This window comes from Macrotis lagotis, chromosome 4 (genome assembly GCF_037893015.1).
Source record: "Macrotis lagotis isolate mMagLag1 chromosome 4, bilby.v1.9.chrom.fasta, whole genome shotgun sequence".
Taxonomy (NCBI): domain Eukaryota; kingdom Metazoa; phylum Chordata; class Mammalia; order Peramelemorphia; family Peramelidae; genus Macrotis; species Macrotis lagotis.
The window spans coordinates 277219378-277238006 of record NC_133661.1 but is presented as its reverse complement, the minus strand read 5'-3'; the positions used below and the strand labels follow the sequence as shown (position 1 = coordinate 277238006).

At 37.0% G+C, this 18629-nt stretch overlaps 1 long non-coding RNA gene across 2 annotated transcripts in view; it reads left to right on the top strand.

Annotated features, from left to right (window-relative positions):
- Positions 1 to 396: 396 nt before the first annotated feature.
- The window catches only part of LOC141522575 (uncharacterized), a 369684-nt gene continuing 351451 nt past the window's right edge, over positions 397 to 18629 (top strand). For both annotated transcript variants that reach the window (XR_012478239.1, XR_012478240.1), the window contains exons 1-2: positions 397 to 879; positions 3691 to 3756. This is a non-coding gene — a long non-coding RNA (uncharacterized LOC141522575). The remainder of the gene's footprint in view (positions 880 to 3690; positions 3757 to 18629) is intronic.

Below are 18629 nucleotides of genomic sequence, written 5' to 3'. Positions count from 1 at the left end.
CCCCGCAGTCACTCGAGGAACGGCCCCGGCGCGCTTCTGGGGTCCGGAGACAGAAAGACTACTCCTCCCCTGCCGGGAAGGCTTCGCCCGGGGCGGTTCTTCCCCCCCCGCTCCCCGCGGCCCGCGATCCCGAAAGAGCAGGAACGCAGCGTTTTCCCGGACACCTCGCGCGGGCGTGCACGCGCACGTGTGTGCTTGGCGGGGCTGCGGGGATGCCTCCGCGGCCCCATGAAGTTCCCCGCTCGGTCTGGCCGGGGACGTTCCCGCCGCTGCCGCGCCACCCAGGAGCGGAAAAAAAAAAAAAGAGGGGGGTGGGGGAAGAAGCACCGGCACATGCCAGGGTCGCCGTAGGTGGCAGCGGCCGGCGCATGCGCACGCGCAGCCCGGCCGAGCAGGGCCGGCCAGAGGCGCGCGCCCCTCGCGCGCGCGCATGCCTGCGCCGTCATAGGCTGCTCCCGCCCGCGTTCCCGTCGGAGGCGCCGGGCGCGCGCGCGCGTCCTCTCGGGCCGGCTCCCAGGTTTCTCCCTGGTGCCCCCGCGCTCAGCCCTCGCGGCCCCTGCAGCCTCCCGCGCCCCCCGGAATGGGGCTCGCGCCGCTCGGGGTCGCGCGCCCGGCGGCCGGCTCGCGCTGTCAGCGTCCGCCCAGCCCGCGCCGCCTCGCGCTCCCCCTCAGTCAGTGGCGCCGAAGGCTCCGTTAAGCGGCGGCGGCGGCGGCGGCGGTTCCTGTTTCCGTTTCTGCCTCTCCGCCCCGGCCGGGAGTAGCATCCTCCTCCACGCCGCCACCCCTCCCACTCCCACTGCCCCTTCCCGGGGCAGCGACTAGCGGAGCCGGCGGGGGCTGGAGTCGAGCCGCCGGAGCCCTCCTGCCCTCCCTCCTCGGGTAAGGGGGGCGTCGGGGCATCGCGCGGGGCCGCGGCCGGGGGTCCCGGGAGGCGGGGAGAGCGCGGGGCGCCGCGGAGCCCCGGGACGTGGGGCCGCTTCCCCGGCCCGGGGCCTGCGGCTGCGGCTCGGGCAGCGGCTCCCGGAAGGAGCCGGGGAGGAATCCCCTCCTCCCGCGCCAGCCCCATCCCTCTGGCGGCCCCGGAGCGCCAGGTGGGAGCGCCCGAGGGGAGGGGGCCGCGGCGGCTGCGGCCGGGGGCGGAGGGGGCGGCCGTCGGGGGCTCCTCCTCGCCCCCCTCTCCTTCCCCTCCCACTCAGCCGGCTCCTCCGGCCGGTGGGCATCACCGTGCTCCGAGTAGCGAAGGGGGGCGGATCCGCTCCCGGGTGGGGAGGGAGAGAGCAGCCCCTTGTCTTGAGGGGTGCGGGCTCCGGCCTCCTTTGAGTGGAGGGGCGATGGTAACTTGACTGTGAATGCCGGAGGGCTTGGGGTGCTGCTGGCGCTGATGGAGGAGCTCCTCGCCTCTTGGGGGGAGCTTCGCCCTGCCCGCTGCCTGCTGCCGCCTCCGGGCATCACCTGTTATTCCCTGACAGTTCACTTTGGGGGTTGCAACCTCCTGGCACGCCGAGCATCCTAGAACCACCGCGTGCAACTGTCCGAAGTTGGACACATCTGGCTTTAACCTTGGTTTGTTTTTGTTTTTTTAAGGGTTAGGAAAATAAAAAAAAAGGCACATCCGATTCCACGTACGTTATTTATTTAAGCCAACGAGGCAGGGTGAAGTCAGAATTTCCATTCGGCAACCATAGACCCGCAGTTGCCAGCTTAAGGTTCCTTAGCATGATTTTCAGCAATTTTTTTTAGTTTAAATGAAAACTTACAAGTAATTGGATCATTTTTGCTTAAAGTCAATGAATGAAGAAAAAGTGGGTTTCAGAACAGGGTTTTTCCTCACCAAAGATGCCCTTTATTTTCTTGTTGATAAGTTTGTGTATTTGACTGAATTTAGTAGTTTCACTTTTTAAAAGTATATTGAAAATGTATTATAAAAGCAATTAAATATTAAGTACTAGAGTGTTTGTTATTCTTGCTTACTGGAAAAAGTTGTGGTATCACTTTGGCTAAATTGAATTTTTCCTTCAAAAGCTATTCCATAAAATGAACACCAATGATTTCTTTAATATTTTGTATTATAGTACAAAATTTTGTGATTAAGATATATTTACTTATGATTTATGAGTAACTCTTTGAATGGAAAGGTTAAGTGAGAATCCAGATTTGAAATTGTGAATCATAGAGTTTTAGCTTCTCAAGAATTTAGGCAATCAAGAATGAAAAGGATCTAAAAACTACTGAAGTTGTTTTGGAGGCATAACATTTTCCTTTTACAGCTTTAGAACTTAAGAATTCTGAAATTGAAGAGCTAGCAGCACAGCTGGAAGGAAACTTGCACAGATAGCAGAAACAGATGCAAAAATATTTTCTTTTATCTTTGATCAAGCAATGAATTAGGCAAACAAAAGTAGAAAGTGTTATACAGAGTGATAGAATCTGGTTTATTGGGATAGTGAATTTAGATTAATTTCATTGAAATGTGGAGTTGTAGAAAGATTCTATTTTTAACAGTTTTTGCATTTAACTGAAAAAATCATTTTGTCCAGATGTATTTTCTATTTAAGATGTATAAACTTATAAGAATCATTTTGATTAAGTCCTGCAGTTTTTGGTACAGTTTTTTTTTAAAAATTTGAAGCACTCTGACTTATCTTTTGAAAAATGTTGAATTTTGGTACTTGTCAATGATTTGGTACAACCAGTGAGTGCACAGTGTTTATATCTTAAATGCAGCTACAACATTAGTAGTAGGTCTGGAGGGGGAGCTAGTGCCAAAGCAAAGTATAGCTTAATTTATGCTGGAACTTTTTAGAAACCTAAAACAGATTTCCTGTGACCAGTATTATTATTATTACTATTATTACCATTATTTATTATTATTGAAAGGGTAGGAAAATATACATTTGTATGTATATATGTTATTTGTTGATACTAGTCAATGTATGCTTTGTATAAAACATAGTAATTTGTTTTCCCTTTTTATGGTCTGAAATTTTGGAAAGTGAATAGAAACAAAAGTATTTAATTTCTCACTTAAAATAACTGAATGTGTGATCAAGAACTTAATAAATGATCCTGTTTTTTGTTGTTATTTTGGTGCAATATAGTAGAAACCAGTCTAGAAGGAAGGAGAGAGGTAAGGAGATAGGTGAAATCTTGCCAAGTCCTTAGTGCTTGTTTGTATTTTATTTAAAATAACCAGTCTATAATTTTGAAATTTTAACCATTTTCCTGGCATAGTTTTAATAAATCAGAATGTATATAGGCCATATGCATGAGTAAATCTGTATAGTCTCCAGAAACTTTATAGTTAAAGGTCTTTTTTGATAAGAAATTAGACTGTTAATACATCTGGAGAGTAGGGATCCCAAGGTCATTTTGTAACTGCTTCCTCCTGCAATATAGCGCAGTGAGTTAACCAGCTGACCTATTAAATTGGATTTGTGCCTTTTCAGTATAAAGCAGTGTTATTTTGTTGACTTTTTAATATTGTTTTTAGATTTATAAACTGTAAACCAGTTAAGTAATGTTAATTTAATTCTCTGATAATACAAAGCAAAGAATACAATCTGGTGATGCCATCTTAAAAATATTAGAATATTCATTTAGAAAGGGATGGATTTGAGGGTGTTAAATAAGCCTTATGTAAATAATATCAGCATATACTTTTAAAGTAAAAATAAAAAATTTCTTTTAAAGGTATAACAGCATCTGTGGGCGACAGAATAGTGAGGAACATTTGTATGAAGTGTTTAATGCCATAAGGTAAATACCATTTTATAAAACTTGCCAGACTATTTTGTTTACTTTGCATATCTTTTAGGATAGTTTCTTTTGGTTTGTTATATTTAATGAATCTATGATCTTTTGAATGTTAAAGATATCTTTTATTACAGCATATTTTGCAAATTCCAAAAGTGTTGTCTTCATTTACGTTTATAATCTGTAGAAATAAGCAAAAAACTAAGCAATCTGAACAAAAAACTCAATTTTTCTCTTAGAAAATAAACCCAAGCATCTTTGAAAACCATATGTAAAAGCCATGCCATGTCTAAAAGCAAAAAAAAGACTTTAATTTTCATTTCAGCATCAATAGTGTTTTATTGACTTTTGAACCTTGACCTAATGAAAACTTTAGATTTCTAGTCATAATTTCAGTTTAGTAAGTGTGACTGATAGAGGAATAGATCCAGGATTTATTTTTGAGGCTTCTGCTTTTTTATCTTCTATATAGTGCTTTATGTTACCTTGTATACAGTGTAGAGTTCTTTTCTGCATCCTGGACTATCACTTCCTTTCCTTTAATTAGACTTTCAGTTACTTGTGCTGCCATTATAATAAGCTAAAATTTAAGTTGAACTAAAAAGAATGTATAGATAAAAGATACGGCTTTTGGGGGGGGGGACTCTTTCACTTAGACGTTTGCCCAGATCACTGCCCCTAACCCCCCCAAAAAGGATGCACCAAAAAACTGCAACCAAAACTAAAAACCTTCCACCTTGTCCATACATTAAAAACAAAAGGGAACAAAGTTTAAACACTGCTACCCTTGTGGTATGAGTTTTTGGCCCAAGAAAAAGGTATTTGTTTATGATACCTATGATATGCTTATACCTGCATATATTGATAGGTACACAAACTCTTGGCTTTATTTTTAGGAGGGAGAAAACTGAGTATGTAAATCATTATGTTAGTATTAGTCAAGTGACAATGGAGGTTTTACTAGCCCATGTTAAACTTGAGAGGAGGTATTGTATAGTGTCTAGATATGTTTGGAATTCCAAAAGACCTGGATTCAAGTGCCATCTACTGTGTAAGGTGTTTTAATTTCTCAGTGACGAGTCATTTCCAAGACCTTTTAAGTGGTAGAGGAGATGCTGGCCTGCATTGATAAGGGGGGATTTTCTTTCTACAGAGTTCCCTATACCAATGAAATAAAATATCCTAGTTCCTATTCCTTATATTAAACTAGAAAAGAGAGGTAGATTAGTTTTGGAATGCTATTTGGAATGCTATTTCTTATGAAGAATGATTTGTTGTACTTGCTGAAAAGCTAAATTTCTGTTGTATCATTTAGATTTTTTTTTTTGCAAAGACTTTGTGGCAACTTTTAATGTGATTTTATTGGACAATTATATATATATATATATGAATTACTAATGTGTTTCAATTTCATCTTTACAGCAGTGCTTTTAAATCTTTCTGGAAAGTATTATGTCAGTATTTACTTTCATTTTATGACATAACAGTATTTCCTTTAATATTATACTGGTATTAAATTACTATATTGTAGCTTTTTTCTTTGAGGATTTGGAATCTGAAACCTTTATCATGTTGGAAATAGTACATGTATTTTCTGTACCCTATTTTTGAACTTTTAAAAAATAAATAATAGCAAATGTCAGCATTGATTTAGATTTTAGATGTCCTCTATTTTCTATTACAGTAATAGTTAATGGGAAATGTAAATATAATTCATAATTTATAAAATAAGTAATAAAAATGTTGAGGCATTCATTCAGTTAAAATCATAGATGTGAATAGGAAATTAAGTGTTTTTTGGTTTTCTAATTGACACTTGTCAGAAGCATTTCCTGATGTGAACTTTAAATAAAAAAGCAATCACTTTATGAATATAATGATTATCAATGAAAGATTTGACTATTTGGAAATAATCCAGACATAAAGAAAAGTAAATTAGACTTAACACATGGGAGAGTTCCCTTCCTTCATTCACTTTTTTTTTTAAATGGAAGCTACTATTTAAAAACATCATTGTGGCTAATTTTCTGGTGGTTTTTAAATTTGCATTTATATTTTAGCTTACAAACTACCTGTTGCCATGAAACAGTGAATTCAACTATACTATGAAGAAAGTTTTTTTTTAATGTAATTAAGGTCAATAACCAGAATGATAAGGGTAAATTTACAACAAGTCACATTTTAGGAAAGACTTCAGAATTATCTTTTTTGAATTGTGAATTGATAAATCTTTTGGATATAAAATTTTCTTGTTATTTAAGTTTAAATAAAAGTATACATACCTATATATATGCATATGTGATATGTAATATTGGCTTATAATTTGTAGAATGCATACTGTCTAAATGTCCTCAGTAGGGAGAGGAATGAATGGCTGTGAAATTTCAGTTCTGGTGATTTTTTTTTTTTGGTTTTTTTTTTTTGGCTTGTGATGGGCTTCCTTCAAGTGAGGCAGAAGTGGACCTGCTAAGATAGTCTGTGACCTGCCCTAGCTAGAGAGGAGTTAAGGAATGGTGTAAATCAATTTCTTCCTTCCTCTAGTTTTTCCTTTATTTTTTTCACTCACTTCTTGTCTTATTCCTTCTATTAGAAGAGATTGAAGAATAGTAAGAATCAAAGTCCTAAATGAAGGAGGAATCAATGGAATCGCAGTCATGGATGGTGAAACTTTGGCTAAAAAGAGGGATAGCTTTTCCTTTTATTTGAATAAGTAAATTTCCTATACTAAAATTCCTGTCCTCTTTCTCATTATAGATTTTCAAAAGTGATGTCAGAGGAACATAAATTCTAGCAAGTGCTATTAAAGCTAAAAATACTTAGAAAGGACCTGGTGATTGTACTGTCTTTGTTCTAGAACCAGTCTTGCTAAGTTCAGAGATATTGTTTTTATAAGACGGATGTACCACTAGGTGATGTATTTTCCTGCCCTAGCTATTTCCTTAATAGAATATTTTACTAAGGTACAAGAGTTTGTGATTTTCCTCAATATAGGGAATATTCACATTGATCAAATCACTCTTGTGAATGGATACTATTTTAGGATTTCAGGAGTTTAGAGCAATAGACAATTGAAGAGTCCAGGAAAGAGAATGGGAAAAACCAGAAATTAAACTTCTTGCTAACGTCCATGTCTAGGGTTTTAATGCTAGTTAGGTGAAATTCTATCACACCAGAGGAATAGCTAGACCTTAACTTGATTTCTGAAACAGAATCCTAACTGACTGGAGCTCCATTTTTAAGTAAAACTATTTAGATACAGCAAACATTGGATATGTTAATTTTACACTTTGTAAGCAGGACTTCTAACTAGATGAAAGATATGAGGGAGGTGTGTCTGTAATGTTTGAATAAAGGAAGACTATTAGATTTTTTTGAATTAAGTATGTAGGATATGTAAACTACTTAAAGAAACTAAAAATAATAAACACGTCAAGAAAACTTTTAATGTATTATTAGCAACACATTAATTTTAATTTAAACACTAACAGAATCATTTTATTATAGTGACAGAAAGATATAAGGAAAAGGAAATCTCCAAACAATTCTTCTGTACCTGGAACAATTTGCCAGATCTAGAGGAAAGAACCTATCAGCTGTAACTGACTGCAGAGTCCCACCCACAGCATTGCAGATGGATCTAAAGGGAAAGATGATGAATAACCAAAGTCTTTTCAAGGGAACTGTGCAAGTTCCCTAAACTTCATGACATGTAGCTTCTTTAATTCTTCCTTGTAATGGTTTCTGTACCATTTAGAGGCAAGGGTATTTTAGCTTTTGGGAATCTTGAAGAGGAAAAAGAATGAAATCAGGAAGAAGGAGCAGAACTTTTTTCATTTTACATATTTTTGGGAAAACTTGGACCTCAACAACAATTCTGCTTTAATGCTTCATTGTGATGTGGAGATGACCCAGGATTCTTGAAGGCTGTGTGTCAGCATATCATAAGCTTTGGTGGTCCTACCGAGCTTGAAAGACTTTGAATATGGCCTTGACTACAAACTTGCATCTATCCTCTTCTAGTTCAGTGAAGTTCATGGAGGCTTATTAGGAAGTTTGAGTCTTTTCAGCAATAGCAACTTTCAAGTATCATTGGGTGAAGAGAAGAGGCATTGCTGTCTGTTATTAGTGAAAGGATTAGTGCATTGCCAAAATTTGTGGCTCTTTTAAGTGTCCTTAGAACAACTTTTTTTCCATTTCTTGGAGTTTTAAAAATGTATCTGTTTTTGCCTTAAGCAATTCACCACAATAATCTATTCATTTAATTGTGCTTTAGTAGTGATACTAAATCTTCACATTTATTTGTCACTTTACGATGTAAGAAGTACTTTGAGTTCTGAATACAGTGCTAATAAGATTGATAGTATGAGTATTCTTATTCCCAATTAACTGAAGAAACAGACTTAAGAGGTGAACCTAATATTCTCACAATACCACTATGCCTCTGAAGTGGTGAAATGGAAAGAAGTGAGAACAGTGAGTAATAAAACTTAAATTCTAGTTCTGGCTCTACCACAAATTAGCTAATAGAATCTAGAATGCAAAAACAAAATCTCACCTCTGGGTTATCAGTTTCAACTTTTGTAAAGTGAGGAGATTGGACTAAATGATGGCTATCCTTTCCAGTTATATTATAATGTGATTTGAAAGGTCCAAAATAAAACAACTTCGAGTTATTCTCTCATATTCATCAAAATGGCAAAAATAAAATAAAGCATTAAAACTCAATGTTGAAGGTGTTATCATACATAGAACCTTTTGTAAAACATTCTGTTCATATGCAATAGTAGTTACAAAAATAATTATATTTTGACTCAGTTATTCTATTGTTATTGTGCCCTGAAAGTATTATAAAAAAACACAAAAAAGTTGTTTTCACAGTGTTGTTATAAATAGTTGTGCAAAAAAAACCTGAAGAAATATGTAATAATAAGAATAGTTAAAACACATTGTGGTACATAAATGCTGTATGAGAGAATTGTATGAGACCTTTTGAGTTACTAGGGGGGGATAGAGAGAAAAGAATATGTAGTGGCCAGAATAATTAGATGTTTAAAGTACAACTCTCTTCAATAGAAATACAGTTCAAATCAAATCCAATATAAAAGTGCTTTTTGAGCTCTTTTTTTAAGATTTTTTAAACATTTTTTTTTAGGTTTTTTGCAAGGCAAATGGGGTTAAGTGGCTTGCCCAAGGCCACACAGCTAGGTAATTATTAAGTGTCTGAGGCCGAATTTGAACTCAGGTACTCCTGACTCCAGGGCCGGTGCTCTATCCACTGCGCCACCCAGCTACCCCTAACACTGAGTTCTTAAAAAGTTTAATTCCTAACAGATGAATAGTATTGGAAAGGGAGTAAGCAACTCATGGACCTTCTTTCACATATCCTTTGCCCACACATCTATCTTCTCTTCTTGGCCACTCTGCTTATTGTGGGAAGACTTTTGTGGGTTGAACTTGCTTTGATGTACCCCAATGCTTATTGCATGCTCCTTTCTCATTCCACCCAAAAGGGGTGGGAAGGTAGATCCTAGTGGGGCCTACTTTGTTTTATGATTTACTTCCCAGAGGAAGAAGTTCCTGGGTCTTGGAAAGAGTTGGGAATAGAGCTATAAGTCCCCTTTTACTTTTCTCCTACCTCTGACCCCCTAGTTGCATGACTTTTGTGAGAGTTTAAAGATTGGGATAACTTACTTAATACCATCATGTTTATCCCTTCATCTTTGTATGGTACAGTGGAGAGAGCACTGAATTTGATAACAGGCATTGTAGTTTTTCAAGGAGAAGCTAGAGGACTTCTTGGCCAGTATATGGTAAAGATGTTTTTCCCAGGTATGGGTTGAAGTCTAACTTCTGAAGTAAAATCTGACCTCTGAAGAATTTTTAAACTCTGAAATTCTACGATTCTATGATCTTTGTTCAGATCCCAGCCTAACCATTTGGTACCTGTGTGGCTGGGTAAGTTGTTTTAATCTCACTGGTCCTCAGTTTCCACATCTGATAATGAAAGGATTTGCATGTATGGGTCCCATACAGTTCTTAAGATTTTTTTTCTATTTTGAAAATTAATGTAGAACAATGTGTTGTATGTATAATATTTATAAACTACAATAAAGTTAATGGGAATAAAAATGAGCCATTTACTTATTTTATGAAAACCTGGATATGACAAATTTCACTCTCTAATTTAGTAAAAGGACATATTTGGAAACCACTGACCTAAGATTACTTTTGAATGCTGTGTTAAATATTAGAAGTCTCAAATGAAAAAAGGGTATAGTCATTAATGGGAAGACTTGGAAGGGGGAGAAGTTCTTTTAGCCTAGCTATTTGGTAATAATGAATAAATGTTACCTTAATTTACTGTTGAAAAATTTCGAAAGTGTGATGAAGTTCTGTAGCTAAGTGTTAAAGTTAAGTTTCATTTAGGCAGCTAGGTGGTACAGTGAATAGAGCGCTGGCATGTGGCATATGAATCAAGAAGACAACTCATTCTGGGTTCAAATCTGACCTCTCACACTTAACTAGCTTTATGACCTCTGAGGAATCATTTTAATCCAGCTCCTCATTTGAAAAATGATCTAGGAAATAGTAAACCATTCCTATGTCTTTTTTTCATTTACTTTTAATACCTTTATTTTTTTTAATTTTAGAAAGGTTTTATTTATTTTGAGTTTTACAATTTTACCCCCAATCTCACTCATTCCCCCCCAGAAGAAAGTTTGCTAGTCTTTACATCATTCCCATAGTATGCATTGATCTAAGTTGAGTGTGATGAGAGAGAAATCATAGGAAGAAATGTATAGTATGAGATATAGCAGAATTACATAACAAGACAACTTTTTTTTAAAAATTAAAGGCAATAGTTCCTAGTCTTTGTTCAAATTCACAATTCTTTCTCAGCATACAGATGCTATTCTCTATCACAGATACCCCAATATTGTCACTGATTGTTGTACTGATGGAATGATTGAGTCCATCAAGTTTGATTATTGCCCCCATGTTGCTGTTAGGATGTACAGTGTTTTTCTGGTTCTGCTCATCTCACTCAGCATCAGTTCATGCAAATCGCTCCAGGCTTCCCTGAATTCCCATCCCTCCTGGGTTCTAATAGAACAATAGTGTTCCATCACATACATATACCACAGTTTGTTAAGCCATTCCCCAATTGATGGACATTCCCTCAGTTTCCATTTTTTTTGCCACCACAAACAGCTGCTATGAACATTTTTGTACAGGTGATGTTTTAACCCTTTTTCATAATCTTGTCAGGGATAGACCCAGTAGTGGTACTGCTGGATCAAAGGGTATATACATTTTTGTTGCCCTTTGGGCATAATTCCAAATTGCTCTCCAGAAAGGTTGGATGAGTTCACAGCTCCACCATTCTTGTATCTTTGGCAAGAAAATCTCAAATGGGATGATAGACTGAATGACTAAACATGAAAAAGTTTTTTGTTTTTTTTTTTTGGCTGCTTTGGTGGAATTGTTCCTATTTCAGAAACTGTCAGGCAGTCAGGTCAGGAGTCTTAGATAGGAATGTAGAGCTGGAAAGACACAGATGAAGAAATTGAGTGTCAGAAAGGTGAAATAACCTCATGATGCAAAGGTAGTAAATAAAACTAGGATTCCATCTTAAGTCCAACACAAATTCATTATTTTCCCCCTATACTTTTTTGCCTTGGGTTGGATTGGACAGTGCTCTCCTTTTCAAAGGAGATTAGTTTTCTAGATCTCTAGGAGACAGATGTGGATAAGTGAATCTTCTCTGAAAATGAAGAAACTTTAGTAACTGCATTAGTGGTTTGGAGGTGGCAAGTATGCTGAAAGGGCCAGTGATGTAATTGCAATATATATATTTTAAATTAATGACCAATGGCTATAACGAATAAAGAAATTTTACTAGAGGTGGAAAAACATGACTGATTTTTACCTTGATTGTAACTTGTACTAGTTAGAGACATTGGGTAACTATAAACTATTGAGACTAGATTTTTAATGAACCTAACTGATAAAAAGCATTAATTAAGCATAGGGTTTGTGCAAGGCTTCAGATACTTAAGTAAATTTGTGACCCTGGGCAAGTTAATTGTCTCAGTTCCTCATCTGTAACATGAATCATAGAAGGAAGTGGTAAACCATTTTAGTATTGTTGAATAGAAAAATCCAAATGGTGACAATGTTGAAGAGTTGGGACATGCCTAAAATGAACAACTAATGTGTTAACACAGTGATTAAATACTGGGCATATAAGCAAGTCATTAACCTGTAAGGAATCTAATGGGGGGAAATGACAAATGAAAGGCAGGAAATATTTGATGATATGGCCATGCAGACATGATTAAGAAATGAGGTGGAGACCTGGAACTCAACTCTCTGAGCCCAGTATCATGGGGCCCCAGGCCAAGTTTGAAATAGGAAGAGGATGTATACCCCTAAAAAAATTTTATTCTGTGTTAAATTGGAAGATTATAGTCTAATAAAGCTGCCATTGTTTGTATGAGAGACAATGTTTATTTTTAATAACTTTTCCCTCCCAAGTAATACTACCCAACTTAATCATATACTTTATGTACCAGACTTGAGTGTAAATGACTTGGTTGTTGAGGAAAAGAAATCTTCCTTTAAAGGACAAAGATTAACCACCTTTGAGAAATTAAAGACTATACATAAGGCTTTAAAGTTAGAGCTAGTTTTTTCACTTAATTTTTGATCTGATTTTGTTTTAACATAGCATATTCTTAAGAAAATACTTAACGGAGCAGCTAGGTGGCGCAGTGAATAAAGCACTGGCCCTGGAGTCAGGAGTACCTGGGTTCAAATCTGGTCTCAGACACTTAATAATTAACCTAGCTGTGTGGTCTTGGGCAAGCCACTTAACCCCATTTGCCTTGAAAAAACCTAAAAACAACAACAACAAAAAAAGAAAATACTTAACTATCTCTTGCCTCCCCAACAAAGCACATTATTTTTTTTTTAATTTTTGCAGGACAGTGGGGTTAAGGGACATGCCCAAGGTCACAACAACTAGATAATTATTAAGTATCTGAGGCCGAATTTGAACTCAAGTCCTCCTGATTCCAGGGCTGGTGCTCTTATCCACTGTGCCAACTAGCTGCCCCAACAAAGTACATTCTTGCAAAATAGTTAATTAAAACTTCCAAGAAAAGATAGTATATTTAAATTTTAATAATAATGTGGTATTTAACGTTGTATGCTGATATATTGTGTTTTGCTGTAATCTTAGTCATTTCTGTCACATATATGATTGTGACCTCATTTAGGGTTTTCTTGGCAAAGATATTGGAAAGGTTTACCGTTTCTGTCTCCAGCTCATTTTACAGATGAGGAAACTGGGGCAAAGGGGATCAAGTGACTTGCACATAGTTACACAACTAAGTGTCTGAGTCTGGATTTGTAATCAGGTCTTTACTCTCTGCCCAAGTGATCTATCCACTGCTGCACCTAGCTGCCTGATGTACTGTATTCCTACATTTGGGAATATTGGGTATATTCTTTTTACTATCATTTCTCCCATGTATAAGTATATAGACATTTTTATTTACAGAAATTCCTGGAAAGGTTATTGGGTAGGCAGGAAGGAGAACTACTTGGATTGCAATCTTTGCAATGGTACTTTAAGCTTTCCGCATCTTCACATTTTGTAGGCTATCCATTTGAGTACTGTACAAACCATGGAAAAATGTCTGCCTCTCCATTCTATCTAACCAATTAGTACCTACTCAGGTTCTATCTCATCTTAGTCTAAGCTTTAAACATGAAAGCTATCATTTTAATATTTCATAATTTTATTGAAAAGGTTCATATTCTCATTTCTATTAAGATGCTTATCTCTTACCTAACTTCATGTAACTCAAAGGAATATATATTTTTATTACAGTCAAAATTATATTTACTGGACAGAATTGGACAGATTACCAATGATTGTCCATTTAACAATTCTTGACTTTATTTTTGCCCAAGTCACAGATTATTTAGATACTATTTACCAAGAAGAATTACAATTTACCTAGTATCTAAGTCATAAAAGGAATGAAGGTACTCTTCTAAACACTTTACAAGCATAAATCCTCAACAACACTGGGGAGTAGGTAATGTTATCTCCATTTTACCGTTGAGGAAAACTGAGGCAGACATGTTAAGTGACTTTCCCAGAGTCACATAACTAGTGTGAAACAAGATTTGACTTCACATCTTCTCATTCTACTCTGTTATCTGCCTTCTACTGCACAATTTCAGGTGGCAAAAACTTTCTGACTTCTTGCTACTTCAAATCTAAATTGCCTGGTGAACCATTTTTTCTGAGAGTTCTTGGAGTGTCTGTTCAAAATAATCAGTTGCCCCTATAGGCATGGAATTCTCTGGAAATCCTGTATCAGTTTCTACCAGTTTATTTGAAGCTGATTTCCTATTTATCCCACTTGGGTCTTTCCTGTGTTTGTTAAAAAATAATGTATGATCCTTGTTTTAGGTGCTGTGATATCTCAGGATATTATATGGCCCCTTTTTAAAAAACTAATTTCTTTTCCATTAATCCCTTGGGACTATGTAAGCCATAGACACTAAACTATCCAGGTGTCTTCTGGATAGGAATAATATAAGGGAATGATAGATGTGAAGTCATATGCATTTTGAATTCTTCACATTCCTTTGGGATCTGTGATAGTCTATTCCCTTATATTCATATCAGTTAGTTGCTGTTAAACAACAGAAGAGGCAAAAAAAAATCCATTCCTTGTTCCTAGGAGTATGTACACCTAAGGGAAATAATGTGTATGGGGAGGGCCATATGGAAAGCCTCATGTGATACTTGAACATTGAAGGACCCTCAGAATTCCATGAGGCAAAGGTAAGGAGGGGAGTCCATTTTAGGTATAATGGACAGAACTTGTACAAAGTTATATAAGTGGGGAATAGGGTATTACGTACAAGGAACAGAATTGGTAGGCCAGTTTGATTGGTCTTAGAATGCATACAGGGAAGTAATATGTAATTAGTCTAGAAAGGCAGGCTAGAGTCAGATTGTGAGACTTGAAATGCCAAGCAGAGGAATTTGTAATTTGTCCTAGAGGAAATAGGCTGTCACTGGAGCTTGTGAAGGAGGAGCATAGTGACATGGTTAGAGTTTTTGTAAGATTATCAGTTTGGCAGATGTGTGGAGGATGGATCAGAGAGAGTAGAGACTTGAATCAGGGACCAATTAGGAAGCTATTATAATTTGCTTAGCCATCCTTAATCAAGGGATATGTATTTCCCCTTAGCTTTTTACTGTTAGTAATAGTATTGACATGAATATTTTTGTGCATATGGATCCTTTTATGGATCCTATCATTAGACTTCTTCTAGTTATAAAAAAGTAGTGTTTTTGTTACTTCAAAGAATTTAGTAATTTTTCTTGCAAAGTTCAAAGTTATTTTCAGAGAAATAACTCCAACAGTAAATTTTTCTTCTACTTTTTTTTTAACAATCTGGTGGGTGTAGAGTTACACACACACACACACATACACACATAAACAAACATACACACATAGCTATATGTTTAATATTTTTCTCCAATTACATATTAATGCAATTTAAAACATAGAATTTTCCAAATTCTATTTCCCTCTTAAGAAGGTGGTTGTCTGATAGGTTATATATATGCAAACATGTAAAACATTTCCATTTTGTATAAGAAGACGAGAAGAAAAAAAAGAAAGTGAAAAAATATAGTATGCTTCAATCTGTATTTAGTTCCTTTCTCTGGAGGTAAATCACATATTTCATTATGAGTCCTTTGGGACCATCATGAAATTATGTCTGAATTGTTTTATATTTTTCTGGTTGTAATTTTAAAGAACTTTAAAGATAATTATTGATAGCTTGTATCTTTTTGTTTATAGTCTCTTACTGTTTATCTATTAGGAAATAGTACTTAAGTTTATAGATTTTTGTCAGTCCTCTGGGTTTTGGATATCAGACATGTCAGTAGATGAAAGATTTTACCCCAGTCTATAACTCCTTAGATTTAGATATAGTCTGTCTTTTATTCCTAATTTATATGGTGGCTGCTTAAGGATTTCTTTCTTTTCATGACTATGAAAATCTTCCATTCTTATATGAGTGTGATATGAATTTTTAATTGTTTAAGATTTTGGTTAATCTCATTTGTCTTGTTAAACTGCTATCCAGTTTTCCCCAATAGATTTTTGTTGAATAGCAAATTCTTTCTCCTATAATTTATTTTTCTGGTTTTATTGAATACTTGATTTCTATAGACATTTGATTCTAAATATTGCTTATCTATTCTGTAGATCTACTTTTGTATTTTTATTCATTTCTAGAAAGTTTTGATAATCATTGCTTTATAATATAACTTAGGATCTGGCAGTTACTTTTATCTAATTATTTCCCACACTGATATATCTAGTCCCAATCTCTTATCTCCTGAATTCTGCTTTTATATCATCAGCTTTTCTTTTGAACATTTTACCTCTTAAAACTCAATGCATCCAAAACAGTACTCTCTACTCTTCCCCCCCCCCCAAAAAAAACTCCCAAAACTCTTTACTAACTTCTCTTTCTCTTAATAAAGTTTGCAACTTTGGAGGCATTTTTGACTTTTTCCCTCTCCTCCCACATCCAGTTGAATTGTCAGATCTTAATTATTTTTACATTCATACTATCTCACATCTATCCCCTATCTATTCCATGACTCTCAGGCCCTCATTTTTTTTTTTTTTTTTTTGCAATGCAACAGGGTTAAGTGACTTGCCCAAGGTCGAATTTAAACTCAGGTCCTCTTGACTCTAGGGCCAGTGCTCTATTCACTGCCCCACCTAGCTCCCTTAGTTCAGACCCTCATTACCTCTCACCTGGACTTTTTTCTATAGCTTTCTATTTGGTCTCCTTACTTTAGATGTCTCTAATGTATTTTTTTTTGTAATTTTAATTTATTTAAGGGGACAGTGAGGTTAAGTGACTTGCCCAAGGTCACAGAGCTAGACAATTATTAAGTGTCTGAGGTCGAATTTGAACTCAGGTCCTCCTGACTCCACGGTCCATGCTCACTATCCACCATGCCACCTAGCTGCCCCTCTCTAATGTATTCTTCACAGAGATATCAAATTTCTAGTTTTCAAGTTTAAGGCTGACCATGTCACCTTTCTGCTCAAGAAATTCTAGTGGTTCTTTATTGCCTTGAGTATAAAATATAAGCATCTTTGTATTTTAAAGTCCTTCACAATCTGGCCCCTTTCCAGGCTCATTGCATATTACTGTCTTTTTCATGCACTATTTTCTACCTAAACTTGTCTGCCTGTTAGTAATAATTGAAATTGAACTTGAGATGAATCTTTTGCCTCCATACTTTTGCCCTAGTTGTTTGCTGTGTCTGGAAGATAGTAGGCTTCTTCTCTTCATAGCTTCCTTCAAAGCTAAGTTTTAAGTGATCCCTCTTAAGGGAAACCCACATGGCATCACGTCCCTGATGTCATGGTATTATAATGAAGGACCAACAATAACTATATCTGTTTCCAAATATTTTGCATATATTTTTCATTTTATATTTTAAGTGTATGTCATTTCCTTCAATAGGATGTGTGCTCCTTGAGGGGTTTTGAGGAAGGGTAGTGTGTCTGTGTGTGTGTGTGTGTGGATGGTCTTTTGATCCCAATGCCTAGCATGATGTCTGGGACATAGTCTAATAAATGCCTGATGAGTGAATGATTGAATGAATAAATAAATTATTTGGAATGGTTGAATATACTCCTCTGATCACTTGTATAGTTTTAGAAAACTAAATGTTAGTTTTTAAAAGTGTTTTTATAGTCCCCTGAGATGAAATCCTTTATGAGGGCTAAAATAGTTGTTTTGTATTGGTGTGATAGTAGTTGGTTTCTCATTAATTAGTCTGAAAGATGTTCTATTACCTTGAGTTAGTTTTGCAGGTCTAAACTAACACTTGTGAGTAGTTGTAAGTGCTATATTAAAAATTGGTTTTTGGGGATTTTTTTTTTGTTTGAGAGTTTAAGGACTCTGCTTGTTACAGAGAAGCAGTTTTGTGTTTTTCCTTATTTAAAAATTATTGTGGGGAGCAGTGGATAGAGCACTGGCCTTGGAGTCAGGAGTACCTGGGTTCAAATCCGACCTAAGACACTTAATAATTACCTAGCTGTGTGGCCTTGGGCAAGCCACTTAACCCCATTGCCTTGAAAAATCTTTAAAAAAAAAGTTGTACAATGAGCTACCAAGTAGATTTGTCCCATTTTATAAGAATGCCCACATTGTCACTATGCTATAGTAATGACATTTCCACTTGCAAAAATACCAACTTCATATTTGTAAAATTTTTTTTTTTGGCAAGGCAATGGGATTAAGTGATTTGCCCAAGGTCACACCACTAGGTAAAAAGTGTCTGAGGCCAGATTTGAACTCAGGTCCTCCTGACTCCAGGGCTGGTAACTCTATTCACTGCGCCTTCTAGCTATCCAGGTATTATGAATATTAGCAAATTTATGGAATCTTATGCTGTATTATGGTTTTGTTGAACCAACATTTATAGACTGTAGAGAAGAACATTTTATGTTTGAATGTTGAAATGAATAAGGACCATGACTTCTTGGGTATTGGAGACCCCTTGTTTAGTGGTAGGATTAGATCTTTATCAAAGAGGGGAAATCCATATCATGGGTATCAGTAGACTGATGGCAAGGATATTGAAGGACTTTGACAATATGATGTAGAGAATCTAAAACATACAAGAGATAAAATAGTCTAATTGATGTAGTTTGTGAGCTTCATCAGTATTCACACATCTCCCAAAAGATAACTGACAAGGGGCAACTTGGACATTAATTATTACATGTATTCTTCTCCCT